Below are 16998 nucleotides of genomic sequence, written 5' to 3'. Positions count from 1 at the left end.
AAAAAAAAAAAATTGTCAGGAGACTGGTAATACATAGAAGGCAGGATTGGGTTGCAATTAGGCCAGGACACATGAAGAGACTTCTGAGGTGGGCACTAAAGTCCTATTTCTTAATCTTGTCAGTCATTACACAGATGCCCACCTTATTAAGCTATACATTTGTTCTGAGGTTTTCAGTATCTATGGCCTCGCTTTTTCTTACAGTATAAAAGCCCAAACCAAATAAACTAACAGTGAATTTCACCTGTTCCTTTTTACCTGTTTTTAAAAGTATGGCTACTAAAAAATTTTTTAAATTACATGAAACAGGAGGGAAGGAGGCTGGGTTCAACCTTTTAGAAGTATGACATAGCCATTGAGGATAGGACATTAAACTGGGTGGAACCAACTAGATCCAAGATGGTGGAAGGATCAACTTCCAGGGGACCTTGGGCTTCATTGTAATACCTTATCATGCTAAATGACACACCCACAGGGGCCAAGACATTTCCCAGGCTGACCATAAAAGCCAAAAAGTTGGCAGTGGCCCCATTCCTGGAGATCTCCCCCCTTGTCCAAAATAGAACAATCCTCCCACGTCTTAGCCTATGAAAACTAACCACTCCCACACCTACAGAGTGTGTATCTCTCTAAACACACCTGCTTTCACTTTACTATGACTCGCTCTTGGCTCTTGAATTCTTTCCTGAGTGAAGTCAAGGACTCCCATTTGATGGCATATTCCAGGGACTCACTTGAGAGACCTGGAACATGACCATCCCCTCATGCCCCATTTCTCCTGCGACACGTGTGGCTCACATTATATTTTTATTGGAGAGCTCTCCCTTCAAAGTTTCCAGTGTCAGAATATTTTTGCATCTTGCCTTTGTCTGGCCCTTTCGTGCAAGATGCTTGCCAGGCTCTAAAAAGGCTGAGAGAAGGAACCTCACTGAAATTACCGTGAGTAGTCATGTGATGTGTTGTATGTGTGTGTGCCTGCTTGCTAATACATATCGTTTCTGTTAATCCAAACCTGGACTTGCCTCTTGGTGGGTGTCCTTGAGCCAAAAGACACAACCAAGCCAAAGTGTGGGGGAAGGAAGGATTTGTTACTTGATGCAAGTAAGGAGAACACCAGGCATCTTTCCCAAAGCTGTGTCTCCCCAAACAGCAAAACGGAGGCTTAAAAGCTAGAGTATATGCATATTCATGAAGGGGTTCCTGCAGAGGCTTGTGCATGGAATTGGGACAAAGATCAACAGAGTCCTAGCTTTGGTTGATTGAAGTCTGGAGGGACGACATCACCATTCATTCCTCCACCTGGGTGGGGGCATTAATTTCTGCAGAACTCAAAGATCAGATTGTTATGTATATTCTTTGAGGAGGAACTAGGATTCTGTTGTATTGCTGAACTACTGTTTCTTGACTGCTTTTCCTTTGTTCCCACATTCTTTCAATTCCCTCAAGATTACCTAATTACTGAGACCTGTTCAAGGGCGGAATTAGTGGCTGGGTGGTTTTTTTTTTTTTTAGATTTTTGTTGTTGTTGTTGTTTTGGGGGGCCCCACCTGCAGCATAAGGAAGTTCCCAGGCTAGGGGTTGAATCTGAGCTACAACTGCTGACCTATACCACAGCCACAGCAACGCTGGATCGGAGCCGCGTCTGCGACCTACACAACAGCTCATGGCAAGGCCGGATCCGTAACCCACTAAGCGAGGCCAGGGATCGAACCCACAGCCTCATGGTTGCTAGGTGGGTTCATTAACTACTGAGCCACAGCAGGAACTCCAGTGGCCAGGTTTATATCACAAAATGTCTTAGGCCAAAAATGGCTTCTCTTATGTCAAGAAAGTCATGCCTGTTTCTCTTTCTCTGGGGACCCCCTGTTTAGTGGTAAGGGTACAATTGTTTGAGGTAACTCCACACAAACGAAAGCTCTATGCACTATCCGAAGATGCTTTCTGTTTTCTGAAGCAGATGTAGAATTATTGCTGTCATTTCCATATTTTGTTCCTTTTTTATTTTGGTCACACCTGCAGCTTGTGGAAGTTGCTGGGTGAGATATCAAACCCATTTCACAGCATCTCAGCAGTGACAACACCAGGTCCTTAACCCATTTGAGTCACAGAGGAACTCCTCCATATTTTATTCTTAATATTTCTGCACATACTTGCTGCTTTACACCGTCGCTTGAGAAAACAAAATTGTTCTTAAGTCTTGGGTCCAGAAATGTAGCAATGGACCAAATTAACATACTTCCAAGGTAACACAATCCCCTGCATTTCCATCTGCAATTTGGCTTTTGTGGCATGCACACAAATTTTAGCATCTTCCCTGACTTACTTAAAAATAAGAAACACTTGGGAGTTCCCATCATGGTTCAGTGGAAACAAATCTGACCAGCATCCATGAGGACACAGATTTGATCCCTGGCCTTGCTCAGTGGGTTAAGGATCTGGCGTTGTCATGAGTTGTGGTATAGGTTACAGATGTGGCTCAGATCCGGCATTGCTGTGGCTGTGGTGTAGGCTGACAGCTACAGCTCCGATTCGACCCCTAGCCTGGGAACCTCCATATGGCTCAGGTGCGGCCCTAAAAAGACAAACAAACAAACAAACAAACAAACAAAAAACAACAAAAAAACAAAAACAAAAAACCCAAGATTTTTTAAGGAACATTGCTTTGGCTATTTCTTTGGCAGTTTCTGGCATGTGAACCACTTTCTCTGCAGGCAACGATTGGTGGTTTGTAAGCCCTGCTATATTGGTATTTTAATCAGCAAAGCACTGCATTAAAGACTTTCTTTGGTTCAAGCAGCCTTTTAAGAATGTAATAGCTGCTATTTCATCTCGTTTGAACATCTTGCCTTGTATAAGACAAGGCAGTTCCGAAGTCCTTTGTCTGCCTTGTGGTTTGTCTTTGCTTGAAGAAAAATGATGAAAGTGGCCTGTTATCTTTCTGTTTACAGTCAGTAATTCTGCTTCATTAAGCTGCATGCTAATTACTTTCAGAAAACTCAACTGAAGATTCATGGCCTAAATGGACTTAGTTAAAAAACTAAGAGCCAAATGCAGTTTTAGAGATAATTTTATTGAATGTTATAAATCTTAGAACACTAAACAGTTCTACAAAGATCAGAATCATGATATAAATGAATCTCTATTATTCTGCTTTGTTTTATTCAAATTTTTATAAGGTTTGTTGATTCAAAAATGAGGACAGTCTTTCTAAAATTTCCCAGTTAATGCTGTCTATGTTAAATGTTTCTTAATTTTCTTTTGTACAACACAAAAAGCTTTCACAATCCTCAATTTTTCCAACATTTTACTCTTGCAAACTAAAAATAGATATTTAGACTTCAAACCTGAATGGTAGAAATTAAAAATCCAAAGCACGCAATTTTCTTTTCTCTGAGTTACATTAAATGCTTACCTGTATTTGAAAGTACTTATTTGGATATTAATAATGACTCTGGGTGATATGTCTATTCTATTATTGACATTGTTAATCTTAGTAGGTTTAATGGTAACTCTGCTGCCGTCACTTGCAAATTCATATGCAAGTTCAGGAAGGCCAGAAATGATATTAAAGTTGGCATTCTGAGTAGCAGAAGGCTTTTGACCTTCCAAAGATCAAAGCCAATGCCAAAAACAGTTTTCACCGAATAATGTGGCTGAAGTCAAGCTTTGCTACAACCCTTATTCCTAGGAAACAGTGATTGAAAAGATGTAAAGACATTTAGGCAGGAAGCAAAGTGTAGCTATCATAGGCAGCTACAGTAGATACAAATAATTTTTTGCTTAAATTAACAGGGAATATAGGGAGTTCCTGCTGTGGTGCAGGGGGTTAAGAATCTGACTATAGTGGTTCAGGTCACTGAAGAGATGCAGATTCAATCCCTGGCCTTGGTCCGTGGGTTAAGGATCCAGCATTGCTGCAGCTGCAGCATAGGTCACATCTGTGGCTCAGATTCAATCCCTGGCCCAGGAACTTCCATATACCACACATACAGCCATAAAATACAATATAAAATGAACAGGGAGTATTGAATTAGGCCAGGAATAGAATCTGACGATCAGGGCTATAAGACGTTCTTGTCAATTAAGGGGAATCTTAGATTAGACCTGCCCTTTAAGAAAAGTCCGCTAAATATCACACCTGTGGTCCATTGTTTCCAGATGCAGTTCAGATGTCTACTGGATTGATGGGCCCTGCTGGTTAGAAGTTATCCTACAACTTGCCCCCACACCATCAGTGATCTCAGTTATTTCCAGAAGATGCCTAATTGTGGGACTCACATCTTCCTTCTTAGTATCTTGTGTCTGTGGACATTGTTGAAGCAACTGCTTGGGAGAAGAGCCACCACTCAGCCTGGGAGTGCCCAGGACTCTGCCAAGAGCGTGGCTTCTGCATATGCTCAGATTCTAATCCCTAGGATGCCTGAACCGTGTTTGCCAAGGGTTTGGGCAGTAGTAGTCGTGGTTTTGTTGCCAAAACTCAGCCTCTGTCCACTGCTGCTGAATAGAAATGTGAAGACCAAAAGGAAAAAAAGAAAAAAGAAAAAGAAAAAGAAATGTGGAGACAGAGTTTTGGGTGAAGGAGAAAAAGAGAGCTTCATTGCTTTGCCCGGCAAAGAGGGCCATAGCAGGCTAATGCCTCAGAGACTGTGCTCTCCTGGGAAGGGATTAGGGGTGGTTTTATAGTTTGGGGAATGGAAAATAGGGCTGCAGATAAGGATCAGGGTACAGGCAAGCTTGCTTAGTCTTTCAAAGCCAGTGTTTAGTGGCCCCAGGACTGATTCCAGTGGCCCTCCTCTTTCCTGGAATGAAGAATGCTTCATCAAGTAGTTCTTCCATATGTTGGGGGTTTTAGTTCTGCAGAAAGGCTCAAAGATACTGTTATGCGTGTTACTTGAGGAGGAACCAGGACCCAGCTCCAAGGCTGCAGTATTGTCTCTTGACTGCTCCTCCCTGGTATCTCCATCCCCTCCCTTCCCTGATGAGCAGCGGCCCTTTGGAACTTAGGGAAGGTCATGGAGGCTAAGGCTCATTTCCTAAAAACAAGAAACGGAGGACACAGAAAGGCTTGTGTGCCCAGGAGCCCCACAGGGCACTAGCTTGGTTACAAGTTTCTTCCTTCCTTCGTTCTTTCCTTTCTTTTCTTAGAGCCATATTTGTAGCATTTAGAGGTTCCCACACCCGGTGTCAAACTGGAGCTGCAGCTGCCGGCCTACACCACAGCCACAGCAACCCCAGATCTGAGCCATGTCTGTGACCTACACCATAGCTCACGGCAACACTAGATCCTTAACCCACTGAGCAAGGCCAGGGACCGAACGACCCCACATCCTCATGGATACTAGTCAGGTTCATTTCTGCTCAGCCACAATGGGAACTCTAGTAACAGTTTCTTCCAAAAGTAGTTTTCCTTATGCTGAAAGCCCCTCAAATTCCCCTTGAATAGCCCCATCTGCCTTTAAATTTTAAACTTTCAGTCTCTTTAGAGTAGTCACTACTCTATGATCTTTCATTTCCCTGTTTCTTTCCCGTTACTCAGCTCTACTCATAAAAACATCCCTCCATCTTCTTCCAGTTCAAACTTTAAAAAACACCTTCAAATGTGGTCAGAGATAAATCAATGCTGGTGTGTATGGAGGTTAGGGGAGTGAGAATAGGATATTGTTTCTAGCCATTCCTAAATTTGGATGTTGTTCTGGTTTTCCATGGCTGCATCACAAGTTGCCACAAGTTGAGTGGTTTAAAACAACCCCCATATTATTATCTCACAGTTCTGTAAGTCAGAAGTCCAGGTGGGCTCCACTGGTCTCTCTCCTTAGGGTTTCATACATTTTCTCTTCTGTGTCTAGCTGGAGAAAACTTTGTATGTTGAAATGAGAGCCACCCATTAATCCCTTTTGGGGAAATGATATCCCATCATAATCACAGGTTTCATCCCTACTCAAAAGGGATGGGATGATGTAAGAGTGAAGGTCATGGGGGGCATTCTTGGAAGGGTGCCTGCCACATAGGTACATCTGATTTATCACTTTGATCGGAATCAAATTAACGGATTCTTAGCCATCCCTCCCCTTCTCTGAGATTCTGGTTTAGCAGAGCTGAGCAGAACTTAGGAATCTGTATGTTTCCCAGGTTCCTGAAGTGATTCTGAGGCAGTTTTTTGGGGGGAGGCGGGGGGAGATGTTGGGATATCAGTAGGTAGCCCCAAAAGGTCTGCTACAACTATACCATCCTTTATCCTTACAATAGCTCTTTCAGATAAGTCTTATTTGCCTTCCATTTTAGAGGAGAGGAAACCGAGATATAAAAAGTCTCAGTAGGGAGTTCCTGTTGTGGTGCAGTGGTTAATAAATCCGACTAGGAACCGTGAGGTTGCAGGTTCCATGCCTGGCCTTGCTCAGTGGGTTAAGGATCCGGCGTTGCTGTGAGCTATGGTGTAGGTCACAGATGTGGCTCGGATCCCATGTTGTTGTGGCTCTGGCATAGGCTGGCGGCTACAGCTCCGATTAGACCCCTAGCCTGGGAAGCTTCATATGCCACAGGAGCGGCCCTAGACAAAGGCAAAAAAACAAAACAAAACAAAACAAAAAGAGTCTCAGTAACTTGCCCAGGATCTCAGAGTAAGGGAAGAGTTTGGGAAGTATGGACTACAAAACTGCATAGTTCATCATTCTTTTAGAGATGGATCAATACCTATAGTCTTTTTGTTTGTCTTAAATGTGTTTATCTTTTTATTAAATAATAATTATTTATAATTATTAGTCTTTAATGAAAACATACATGATAAAGAAAGTTTTCATTTTTCACACTAGCCAATCATGACTTTGAAAGAGTATTCTCTCAAATTTTGGAATTTGAGATGATTAGAACAGTTAATTAGAATGTAAGTAGGTCCACTAAGAAGTGGGATTAAGACACCAAGGAGAATAAACCGCCAGTTATACAAGGTGAATGGAAATGACTGAGATTAATGTTACTTTGAAGTAGACCATAGCTCCTGAGAAAGTTAAAGGCACTGAAAGTCTAGATAATACACGTTTACAAAAAGAAATACTGATTGGGACTCACATGTAAGCAGAAAAACACACAGTGATGTTTGTGTTAAACTCTTTTAACTTCTTTTTTTGTCTTTTCTAGGGACGCTCCCGTGGCATATGGAGGTTCCCAGGCTAGGGGTCCAATGGGAGCAGTAGCCGCCGGCCTACGCCAGAGCCACAGCAACACGGGATCCGAGCCGTGTCTGCAGCCTACACCACAGCTCACGGCAACGCCGGATCCTTAACCCGCTGAGCAAGGGAGGGATTGAACTCGCAACCTCATGGTTCCTAGTTGGATTCGTTAACCACTGCACCACAACGGGAACTCCTAAACTCTTAACTTTTAAGCAAAGTGAAACAAGGTTTGGACAAATGTCAACCAGAAGTGATATCCAATATTGATTACTAGTATTTTTACATAAAAGTTGAATAGATGCTATTAGTTAATGAAGTTGTATACTTTTTATCAGAAAATAGAGCACCTGAATGAATCTATCCCAGAATATGTTTTAGGAGACTTTATTTACCAAGAGCATCACACAGGACATGCACTACCTTGTCTTCTTGTTGTAGGTCAAAGCAGGCTACTTATGTGAGAGACACCTGCATTGTGAAAATTCTTAGTATTTTTTTTTTTTGTCTTGTCTTTTTGCCTTTTCTAGGGCTACTCCCTCGGCATGTGGAGGTTCCCAGGCTAGGGGTCTAATCAGAGCTATAGCTGCTGGCCTGCACCAGAGCCACAGCAACGTGGGATCTGAGCCGCGTCTGCAACCTACACCACAGCTCACAGCAATGCTGGATCCTTAACCCATTGAGCAAGGCCAGGGATAGAACCTGAAACCTCATGGTTCCTAGTTGGATTCGTTAACCACTGAGCCACGTTGGGAACTCCGAAAATTCTTAGCCTTTTATCTTCATCTGACTTTACTTGAATGTACTTGAGAAAGGCATTTTTTTTTTTCAAAGCACTGTCTGTCATAACATCTGTTTGTCACCCTGATCTTTATAAAGCAAATACTATGTAAGGCAAGAAAACTGTGATACCTGAATGATTATCTTAGACATAGAAGCATGAATAACTGAAAACTATGTTAGCTGCCAGGGATATAGAGTGTCTTAGTTCATTCAGGCTGCTGTAACAAAACACTATAAACTATGTGGCTTAAACAACAAATACTTGTTTCTCATAGGTCCACAGTTTGGGGAAGTCTATGATCAAGGACCAGGCAGTTTAGATGTCTGCTAAAGTCGGGTGAGTTTAACCATTTTTTTCTTTCAGCTAATATTCATTGAGCTCTTGGTATCGGGTGTTATGTTGTTTACGTAATTATCACATTTAATTCTCTTAGCAACCCTGTGAGGCCGATACTCTTGTCATCTTCTTTTCTCAGAGAGGAAACTGAGGTACACAGGAGTTAGGACCTTAGCCTAGGGTCAGATCAGCACACACACACTCTTGTCTCTCCAGTTCGGCAAGAGGCAGAGCACCATTCCCTCTCTGCATTCAACCAATTCATACACACCACCTTCTGAATGCTTAATAGTGACTGGGCCTCTCAAATACCAAGCAGGACCCAGAGCCAAGGGCTGCAAAAGGATGGACTTCAGGAAATGCAGCCATGGGAACATGGAAGATGGGTGGGGAGTCAGGTGGATGTGGTAGAGGAGAGAACTAGAGGACCTGAGGTCTAAGGGGAAATCTTGGGGACACACAAACACACACAAAAAGGAAAAATCAATTATTTCTCCAAACAAACTGGGGTGTTTAAAAATATTGATTAGTGGGAGTTCCTGCTGTGGCTCAGTGGGTTATGAACCTGACGGGTATCCATAAGGATGAGGGTTGGATCCCTGGCCTTGGTCAGTGGGTTAAGGATCTGGCATTGCCGCAATCTGTGGTATAGGTCGCGGATGTGGCTCAGATCCTGCATTGCTATGGTTGTGGTTGTGGCACCAGCCTGCCACTGCTGCTCCAATTCTACCCCTAGCCTGGGAACATCCACAGGTTGCAGATGCAGCCCTAAAAAGAAAAAAAAATACATATCAATTAGTCCAAGTTCTCTTTTGGCACCAGTGGTTTAAGAATCCTGCATTGGCTTGGGTTGCTGTTGTGGCATGGGTTTGATCCCTGGCCAGGAACTTCCAAATGCTGAGAGCACAGTCAAAAAAAAAAAAAAAAAAAAATTGTGATTTAAGAATGAATCACAACATTCTAGAACTAAAAATGACCTAATGTAATCTAGACACCCCCCACACTTTTACAAGAGAGAACAAGCCCAAAGATGTTAAAGAATATACACGGAGTTCCCGTCGTGGCGCAGTGGTTAACGAATTCGACTAGGAACCATGAGGTTGCGGGTTCGGTCCCTGCCCTTGCTCAGTGGGTTAACGATCCGGTGTTGCTGTGAGCTGTGGTGTAGGTTGCAGACGCGGCTCGGATCCTGCGTTGCTGTGGCTCTGGCATAGGCTGGTGGCTACAGCTCGGATTGGACCCCTAGCCTAGGAACCTCCATATGCCACAGGAGCGGTCCAAGAAATAGCAAAAAGACAAAAAAAAATATATATATATACATACACCACACACCCTGGGCTCCTTGGCAGGAAGCTCCCATTCTCCCAGCCCAATCCTCTGGTCACTGCCCCATGGGTAAATGCCAGGAGATGTTCCTTTTATCACCCCGAACTGCCAGGGATCTTGGCAAAGGATCTTGTCCTTAACCACAGTAACCAAATTATTCCCATCCCTTGATAACGTCTGTTATTCTCCCGTAGAATTTTTTTTTTCCCTGGTGGTTTACAATGAGTATGCTTTATTTGGCTTTTAGTTAATAGCTCCAGATATTTTTAGAAAGTACTACCATAAATGATAGTAATTGTCTTTAATGAGTGCATAGAGGATTTATAAATTAGTCCTACATGTTTAGAATTTGGAAAGTATATTCCTGTGTAAATCATGTTGAACGTGGTAATTCATTTCTACCATCAAAGTCCTTAACCCATAATGTAGCTGAAATTCACTGACAAGCCCTCCCCCCCTTGCCTTTTTATGTTTTGCTTCAGAAATCCTTTTCTTTTTCAAGGTGTTCAACATTATATTTGTTTTCTAAAAGTTTTATGGTTTTACTTTCTACATGTAAGCCTTTTTTTCCGTCTGGAATTTGTTTTTGTGTATGGTATGAGATAGGGTCCAATTACTTTTTATCCATATGGATAGCCTCCATTTCTCACTGCCTTGTAATTCCAGCTGTGTTAGATAATCTCTAGAGATGGCTATGATCAGTTCCTTCCCCCCTGGTATGTATGCCTTTCTGTCCATCAAGAGGCAAGGTAAATTTTCCTTTTCCTTATGTCTGGACTGATCTAGCTACTGGCTTTAACAAATAGCAAGAGGTTATCTCAAAGAGAACTGAACCCCAGTACCACGGCCCCAGCCATATGAGAACAGTCTTTTTGGACTTTCCAGCCCAGCATAGCCACCAGCCTGAGTGAAGTTGCAAGGGTGTATGGGGGTGAGACCAACATAAGAACTGGCCAAATCAATCCTTATAACTGTAGGAAATTATAAGATGATTGCTGTTTTAAGACATGAAGTCTTGGGGTAGTTGGTGACACAGCAATAGATGATTGCTCTATAACAAATCCAGTTTCCATACACACTTGAGTCTTTCAGTATTGTTTATTCTTGGCTCATCTTTACTATCTTTCCTCTGAATTCTTTTTCAGGTAGACTGCCTACATCCATTTCACTTAGTTGTTCTTCTGGTGTTTTAATCTTGTTCCTTTGTCTGGAACACATTTCTCTGCTGTCTCATTGTGTCTAACTTTCTGTGTTTGTGGTCTCCAGTCTGAAGGCTGTAGGATTGTAGTTCCTCTTGCTTCTAGTGACTGTCCCATGGTGGGTGAGGTTGGTCCAATGACTTCTTCAGGCTTCCTGGTGGGAGGGACGGTTGCCTGCTCACTGGTGGGTGGACCTGCGTCTTGTCCTGCTGGTGAGCAGTGCTGTGTCAAGGGGTGTGCATAGGCTGTGGGCTCAGGATGACCTCAGGCAACCTGTCTGCTGATGGGTTGGGCTGTGTTCCCAGTCTGTTGGTTGTTTGGCCTGAGGCATCCCAACACTGGAACGAGCCTGCAGGCTGTTGGATGGGAGGTCTCGGTGCCAAAATGGTGACCTCTGGGAGAGCTCACACTGGTGAATATTCCCTAGGGCCTCTGCCACCAGTGTCCTTGCCCCCACAGAGAGTCACAGCCAGCCCCTGCCTCCCCAGGAAACCCTCCAGGACCCACAGGTAGGCCTGGCTCAGGTATTTGTGGAGTCACTGCTTTGTCCTGAAAACTTGTGTGTGCCCTCCAAGAGTAGAGTCTCTGTTTCCCCCAGGTCTGTAGAGTTTCTGCTGGCCTTCAAAGCCAAATGCTCTGGGGGCTCCTCCTTCTGATGACAAACCCCCAGGCTGGGGAGCCTGATATAGGGCTCAGGACTCCCACTCCTGTGGGAGAATCTCTGCAATATAATTATTTTCCAGTGTGTAAGTTGCCCACCCAACAAGTATGGAATTTGATTGTACCGAGAAAGTGCTCCCCCTACTGTGGCTTCTTCTTCTTTGTCTTTGGATATATAATATCTTTTTTGGTAGCTTCCAGTCTTTGTTGATGGTTGTCCAGCGGTTAGTTGTGATTTTGCTGTTTTTGTGAGAGGACGTGAGCTCAAGTCCTTCTACTCCGCTGTCTCGTCTCCTCCCCCCAATCCAGCCTTCTTTATTCTGCTTCATGGGTCAGTTGGTCTCAGTTACTATATAACAGGGCAAGTATTTCTACTTTGTTCTTTGTCACATTTTCTATAATAGAATTAGTTTATTCATTTTCACACACACACACACACACACACACACACACTCTTATCTATTACATATTTTTCTCCAATTATGTGGTCTTAGTAAAAGGTTAACTGAGGCATATTAAAATTTTCAAGGATTTATTTGAGCAAAGATCCATTTGAAGGGAGCAGCATTAAACCAGAAGTAGTGAGAAGCACTCTGTTAACAGGAGCTAGGGAAAATACTTTTATAGAAAAGAGGTGGAAGCAAAGCAAGCCAATTATTTAATTGGCTGTAGCTTAAGTGGTTGCATTATGGCAGAAATCCTAGTAGGCTGTTTGTGATTGGTTGTCCTTAAGTTTCAATTTCCTAATCTTGAGGCATTACAGGCTTAGGTTTTGCTTTGCTTACATAGGCTACTAAGGCATTAAAGTCACTTTTGTCTAACGTGCCCCTTGTTTACGTCTTCCTTAATTTAATATTTCATGCTAGAGTTATATTTTCTTCATAGAGGTTTTACATGTCTTTTATTAGAATTTATTTCTAAGTAATTTTGTTGTTATTGTTATATGTCCTCTTTGTTACTGATGCATATAAATGCAATTTGCTATGGTATACGGATTTTGTAACCAGAGACTTTGCTAACTCTCTTATTAATTTTTAAACTTTATGTTTGAATTCTTTGGAGTTTTGCAGCAATTCTATTAGCCAGAAACAAGAATAGTGTTGTTTCTTTTTCTTAAACCCTTATCTATTTTATTTCTTATTCTTATCTTACTTCAGTAGTTAGGACCTCTACTAAAATGGTAAATAAGGGTCTGCTTCCTGATCTTAAAATAATATTTTTATTTTTACATTTCACCATTAAGCATGACCTTTGCTATAGCTTTTTTTTTTTTTTTTTTTTTTTTTTTTTATTGCCACACCCATGGCATATGGAAGTTCCTAGCTCAGGGATGATTGAATCTGAGCAATGACAGACTTACGCCACAGTCATGGCAACGCCAGATCCTTAACCCACTGCACTACAGCGAGAACTCCTTGCTGCAGTTTTTCTAGATAAATTTTGACAGATTAAAAAAATTTTATTCTATTCCTTCTCTTTTGTTGCAAAGGATTTTTTCCAAAACAAGATTTAATGTTTAGTTCTATTAAATTATTTTTCTGCAGCTGTGGAGGTGATCATATGGTTTTTCTCCCTTAATTTGTTGCTGTCGTATATTAAAACATTTTCAAAAGGTGAACCAATCTTGAATTTCTGAAATAAAATCCAGGTTTGTGAAGTTATTTTTTTATCTATTGTTATTATATTTTGTCTATTGTTAGAATCAGTTTGCTGAATGTTGTTTAGGATTTTTGCATTTGTGATTACTACTGGAATTGACCTATAATTTTTTCCTTCTTATGTTGCTCTTGTCTGTCTTTGATTTATGTTCTGCTTATTGACATTGACCATTATAAAATGATTGGAATTTTTTTTCTCTTTTTCTATATCCTAGAAGAATTTTTTTAAGACTGGATTTACTTGTTCCTTAAATAGTCGTTAAGATCTCCCCATGAAGGCGTTCCCATTGTGGTGCAGCAGAAATGAATCTGCGTAGGAACCATGAGGTTGCGGGTTCCATCCCTGGCCTCACTCAGTGGGTTAAGGATTCAGCGTTGTTGTGGCATAGGCTTGCAGCAATAGCTCCGATGAGACCCCTAGCCTGGGAACCTCCATATGCCACGAGTGTGGTCCTAAAAAAGACATTTAAAAAAAACCAAAACTTCCCATGAAACTATTTGGGCTTGGTATATTTTGTGAAAAGATTTTTGATTAATTATTCAACTTTAAAGGTATTGTTAAGGTTTTTAATTTCATATGGAGTCAGTTTTGTTATGTTATATATTTATAGCTACTTATCATTTAAAAGTTTTTCATGATATCTTCCTATCTCTTTAACAGTTAATTATATCCCTTTTATGACCGTAATAGTATTTATTTGTGCTTTCCCTTTTTTTCTTAATTGAGCTTTCCAAGGATTTGTCTATTTTATTATTCCTTAAAAAAATACTTTTAGTTTTGTTGATCCTCTCTGTTTTGTGTTTATTAATTTCTGATTTCATATATATATATATATATATATTTCTTTCTACTTTCTTTGGGCTTATTTTTTCTTTTTCTAACTTCTAAAGTTGGATGTTTATCTAATTACTTTTGGCCTTTATTCTTTTAAAGTACGTATTTAGGGTACTGTAAATGTTCAGTTTTCACTATGATTTCTTTGTTCCATGAGCTATTTATGTTTTTTAGTTTCCAAATATGTGATTTTTTTATTTAAACAAATCTATACCTAAATTAATTCTATTATAGTCAGAAAACATGGATCCTAGTTCTTTTGAATTTGTTGAGACTATTTCATGATTAGTACTCAAGTCATTTTCATAAATTATTTTACGGGGCTTGTAAAGAATGCATACTTTCCTGTTCTTGGGTTCAATATGCTACATATAGAGATTACATCAAGCTTGTTCACGGTTATTCAAATCATCTGTCTCTTCACTGGTTTCCTTGTCTGCTTGATGGTAGACTTCTTTATATGTTTATGTTTAATTTCTTGTCTGCTCCTGGAAGTTGTACCTATTCTATGTTTGCCTTTGTTTGAAACCCACTGGGTGCCTGAAACTTGGTGATTTAGTCTGCTCTTGCTAGGTTATACAAAATAAGCACCAACTCTCAGTGGTTTACAACTACAAAGGTTTACTTCTTATTTGTCTTACTGATTATTTGCTGGTCAGCTCTGCCACATCTTCATTCTGGGACCTAGGTTGGAGGAGGAGGCCATTCCTGGGACATGCTACTTTGCATCAGAAGGAAAGAGTGTGTAACTACTGGAAAGCTCTTATTAAAGCCTCTGCTTGGAGGATGCATACAACACTTTCAAGCACATTGCATTAGGCAAACAAGCCATGTGGCTTTATATGGGGGGGTGGGTGGAGAAATGTAATCATATCACAGGAAGAGAGGAGGCAATGATGGGGAACAATAATACAATGCACACCGTTTGCCTTATTGTTCTCTTTGAATGGTCTCTGCATAGAATTTCTAAACAAGATCTTTTGGTAACTCATTCAAAGCTGCCCCTGCCTGGCCCCAATTATATGTTACATCCAGTTCAAAATAGTTAAGCTGGATGACTTGTTTATGCTTGGGTTATACATGCTCTTATACTCTCTGCACGTAGTTTTGTCTCACCTGAACTATTATACAGAAAATGTTTAAGAACCTGCTGAAAACAATGAAAAATGCACATTAAATACACATATCCAGCTGTGCTTACCATTTAAGGGATTAAAAAAAAAATCCCTGAATTTCATTCATGGGCTAAACTATCCCTGCTATTTTTGCAGGTGCCTGTTAACATATCTATATTTTCCTCCAGACTATACCGTGAGGTCAGGGAGCATCTGTTTTGTTCGCTATTGTGTCCCAGTGACTAACACTACATTTGGCATATAACAGACTTCAGAAAAAAAAGTGTGGCTGTGGTATATGTATGATTGGCCAACAGGAACTTGCTGATAGCATAGGGAACTCTACCCAATATTCTGTGATGGTCTGTATAGGAAAAGAATCTGAAAAAGAATGGATTATGTGTATATGTATAACTGAATCACTTTGTTGTACAGCAGAAATGATCACAGCATTGTAAATCAACTCTACTTCTGTAAAACTTTGAAAAATGAAAAAAAAATGTGTGAAATGAACAAACAAACTAAACTGGAATTAGCATACCAGGCTAGGGTCCCAAATCAAATGAACAAGGTCAAGTCAGTGAAGATAAGCTGTAGTCATCAGAAGCCTATGATAAAGTACAGATAATCTTTATATTAAATCAGCAAAGTCTTTGAAGATTGTTTGCTTCTTTTGTGTAAAGCTAATTGAATAACAAAAAGCCTGAACAGATTAGAACTAGCTTCTAGGTTGTACAAGTGAACTGGTTTTTATTTTTGGTTTTGCATTTTTGCCCTCTTTCTTTCAAGGAGTCACAGGCAGAACTTGTTAGGCTGGTAATGATGATTTTTTTTTGTTTGTTTGTTTGTTTGTTTGTTTGTTTTGCCTGAACCCATGGCATGTGGAAGTTTCCAGGCTAGGGATCAAACCCAAGTCATAGCAGTAACCTGAGCCACAGCAGTGACAACATTGAGTCCTCAACTGCTAAGGCCAGGGAAGGCCTATTTTTTTTTTTTTTTTTTTTGTCTTTTTTGGGTTGTACCCTCAGCATATTGAGGTTCCCAGGCTGGGGGTTGAATCAGAGCTGCAGCTGCCGGCCTACGCCACAACCATGGCAACTTGGGATCTGAGCCATGTCTGTGACCTATACCACAGCTCACGGCAACAGCTCCACTGAGCAAGGCCAGGGATTGAACCTGCATCCTCACTAGTCAGGTTCGTTAACCACTGAGCCACAACAGGAACTCCTTTTTTTCTCTCTTTCTTTCTTTCTTTTTTTTTTTTAATGTTTGTTTCTATTTCATGTCATACCTCTTGGAGAATAGTCCCAGGTGAGAGTCCCGTAAAGGTAGACAGTCTGGATGAATGAATGAGTGCTAGCAGCAGGAGAGAGTAGGCCATGTCAAGAGCTTTTTAAGGACCAGCCTCCCCCATATGCCCCAAACCACCAGCAAAGATCATGCCTGATCTCTGTGGTGACCGTGCTGTCTGCTTTTAGTTAGTTTTCATAGCACAGTGTTTTTCCATATATGGCATGTTTCTTATATGTAAGGCACGTTTTCTCTATTATCGCCCATGATCAAGGACAGCTATGATGTACTTATTTATTTATTCATGCAATAAAGACTGTACCTGAAACTGACAGCACTAATAGCCTAAACCCAACCTAAACCCAGATTGGGACTTGAACCCACGGTTTTAAATTAGAATCACTCATCCTGTGTCTGGACTCACTGAAGTTCAGGTTCTTCATGTCTCCTTGCAGAAGGAATTCAGCAAGAGACAAAGGGATAGGCAAGAGATAGATTTATTAAGATAGGACACTTGTGAGAGATACAAGAGGGCAGGCATGGAAGCTCTGCTTCAGGATCTAGTGGGCTACAGTTTTATCATCCAAGGGGAGTGGGGGTCGTAAAAGACCGCCCCTTCATTCCTGGAG

At 41.1% G+C, this 16998-nt stretch overlaps 1 long non-coding RNA gene across 2 annotated transcripts in view; it reads left to right on the top strand.

The window, feature by feature from the left end:
* Positions 482–16998, top strand: part of LOC102157760 — an 83778-nt gene continuing 67261 nt past the window's right edge. For both annotated transcript variants that reach the window (XR_002343921.1, XR_298411.3), the window contains exons 1-2: positions 482–939; positions 8225–8286. This is a non-coding gene — a long non-coding RNA (uncharacterized LOC102157760). The remainder of the gene's footprint in view (positions 940–8224; positions 8287–16998) is intronic.

Source organism: Sus scrofa, chromosome 5 (assembly GCF_000003025.6).
Source record: "Sus scrofa isolate TJ Tabasco breed Duroc chromosome 5, Sscrofa11.1, whole genome shotgun sequence".
Classification (NCBI taxonomy): Eukaryota; Metazoa; Chordata; class Mammalia; order Artiodactyla; family Suidae; genus Sus; species Sus scrofa.
The sequence above is the reverse complement of the archived record's forward strand: the minus strand, read 5'-3'. Positions and strand labels throughout refer to the sequence as shown.